Source organism: Molossus molossus, unplaced genomic scaffold, assembly GCF_014108415.1.
Source record: "Molossus molossus isolate mMolMol1 unplaced genomic scaffold, mMolMol1.p scaffold_m16_p_5, whole genome shotgun sequence".
Taxonomy (NCBI): domain Eukaryota; kingdom Metazoa; phylum Chordata; class Mammalia; order Chiroptera; family Molossidae; genus Molossus; species Molossus molossus.
In genome coordinates, this window is record NW_023425388.1 from 42,427,629 (window position 1) to 42,430,693 (window position 3,065).

General features: G+C 40.5%; 1 pseudogene; it reads left to right on the top strand.

Annotated features, from left to right (window-relative positions):
- Window positions 1-2,247: 2,247 nt before the first annotated feature.
- On the top strand, window positions 2,248-2,597 carry LOC118616926 (annotated as a pseudogene).
- The last annotated feature ends 468 nt before the right edge of the window (window positions 2,598-3,065 follow it).

Sequence of the window (3,065 nt, forward strand, 5' to 3'; positions counted from 1 at the left end):
TTTATCCAGGAAATGGGAACAATAAAATGTAGTTGCATTAAATCAGAAATCACCTATGAGAGAGAAAGTGAGAGACTAAGAGAGAAATGACAGTTCAAGTAAAGCAGTAAATCTATCCACTATTTGACTTTGAAGCTATGCCCATCCATGCTAAACCCCCTGATGCACCCTGGTTAAACCCATGAAAAGAATGGGTAAATGATTTTAAAGGTCTCCTGGCCTTTGACAGGTGAAATATTGTTTGGGTGGCCCAGCAAGCTGGGGTAATGATATCTTTGACATTCTCAAAAAAACATTGAGAAATTAACAGAGAGTGACAGGGAAACACTGAATAGAAGAGAATTGTGAGAACAGAAAAGTTTTCTCTAGATGATCATGACAAAGGAGAGTCTAGTCTTCTGAGTAAAATCTTTATTTTTTGAAAATTTTTGAAGTGTCTGTAGCAGGGAATCAATAAATGATTTAATCTCTTAATTTGATCTCTATTAAATTATACACAAAATAATTATTATGTGCATTATCCATATATCATTTGTATTACTGAAGGACTAAACTATATTGGCCTTATTTACATAAAATTTTATTTATATACAAATTTCCAGGAGTACATCTTAAGAGTCACAGAGCTAAAAATACATTAGGTCTTTTAGTTTCATTCTTTCATTTCTAAGGAACATAGCTAATTTTCATAGCTAAAGAAATTGAGATATGAAATAGTTGTGTCGCGCTACCCAAAGTGTGAATAATAATTTAAGACTCTTGATTGCTACACTGGAACATTCATGATTTTTTTTTCATCTCTTCCATCAGTGATTCTCAACACTGGCTGTATATTAGGATCAACTGGGGAGCATTTTTTTAAATAGTCATGCCCAAGTGTCACCCCAGAGATTCAAATTGAATTGGTCTAGAGTGAGTTCTGTCATCTACATTTGTTTTAAAGCTCTCCAAGTGATTCTACAATATAGCCAGAGTTGAGAGCCCCTGGTCCTTTTTTGTAAGCCCTGCTGGGCCATTTACCCTAAACCCATGGAACTGGAGGCAGGAAGCAAGAAGCAAAGAACACACACTGTGACAAAGCTCACTCCACTGTCTCTTGGAGAGCTTACTAAAGTCTGAGGCCTAATTTACTGGTTCTCAGATCATGCTATCACTGAGTTCCACTGAAATATACCATCATTAAAATTAAATATTCCATTTCTTCTCTTAATTCAGCAAATAATATTAAAATAATAGAGTGGTATGTTCTAGGTTTAAAGATTTTCTCCTACAATTATTTCTAAGTCTTTCACAGATGTTAAAGATTATCTACACTACAATCTGGCAAAAGATGACATCTGTTAAGTACACAATTGTATATTCACTTTGAATTTAGCATGATAATATTTTGAAATTTTGCTTATTGCCCAATAAGCATCATGAGTTTCAGATTTATTACCACCTAAGCAAAGTGAGAATCACTAACCTAATTCCTTAATCTGTAACCCCTCTTGATTTCAGTTTGCAAATCTAGAAAATCGGTAGTCCTTTGGACTAAAACAATCTTGAAAATATTGAATAATAACAAAGGTATTTATTGGATTGAATTTATTTCCAATAATCTGTTAAGGTATTTTCATTATTTTATTCATAATTTTCTCAGCTTTGTCTCATTCACTTCATCTTCTCTCTAAAAATCCTAATTTAGCAAAGATTTAAAAAATCAACTGGAGTGACTAGATGAAAATAAGAGCAACTACCAAGCTCTGAAGTTAAACATGAAAAATGGCTGGTTTGATGAGCAAAAAGTAGAAATTAACTATAGTACATGAGGGGAGAAAGATGATGTGAGAGCTAAGATCTGAGACAAAAGGCAGCCATCTAACCAGTAGCCAGTTGTTAAAATCCAGTGACATCCTGTCTCATAAGGGCGTCCTTATCTGGTTAGATTTCATGTTAAACATTACCCTGATCACCTTCACCACCACTGAATATGGAGAGAAGCTTCCTGGTCTACATCAGCTGCCACATTACCATTCTTAAAATACCACTTACAATTTCTTGTTCAAAAAATCGTATAAACTCTCTCTTGCTAGATGACTTTTAACGTTCTGCAATCTCATCCCGATCAACCTTCATCCCTTTATTCTCACTGGTAAAAAAAAATAGGCCAATGTCACAAAGTTGTAAGTAGCAGTAAATACTCTGTCCAGGATTTTAACTTAAATCAGTCCAAACTATGTTCCTGGAAAGCTTTATAAAAGGGTAATGTTGACCTTCCTCCCTCCCGGCGCCGGCTGTCGGCGTGACAGGCCAGTGTTGCAGCGTCGTGGCCCCTGGGCGCCTGAACCCGCAGTGTCGGGCACCAGAGGGGACCTGGGCATGCGGATGGAAGCGGGCGCGGAAGGCGAGGATGACGGTTTCGGGAAGCAGAATATGTGGCTATCAACTCCCTGTTGGACCAGATCAACTCCTGTCTGGACCACCTGGTGGAGAAGACCCATCACCTCCACGCCCGCCTCCAGGTGCTGCTCCAGGTGCTGCTCGAGTCCAACTGGCAGATGCCCCTCGAGTTCCCGCAGCTGCTGGGGGAGGCCCTCAGTGATGCCAGCCCCTAGGCTCCAGGAGCCCCCAACCAAACCCCAACCCTGCCTCCCTGGGCCAGGCTCTAGCCTGGGCACTCACCAGCTGACTTAAATACCTTTCCGCGGGCTGGCCTACAGGTCCCCCCCGTGGCTCTGCCTGCCTGAGCCACTTCTCAGGTACTCCTCTTGGTGTGTCTGGGTCAACCCCCACCACCCAACCTCCCCTCCTGGGGTCAGGTGTGGGCCTACAACCCACCCACCTTGCCTGCCTGCCCAATTCCTGGGCACTCTCCACTCTGCCTAGGCCTTGAATGTCTACATTAAACAGGGCTCCAACACCAAAAAAAATAATAATAATATTATCATTATGGTGGCATTTGAGCTGGAGGTGGAAGTCATTGGAATTAGGGGAAGGGAAAAGAAAAACATTGAGCTTAAAAGAATATTTATTTTGTCTACCTAACAACCTTGGTATTCTGAGAAGTACATCCCCGCCCAATC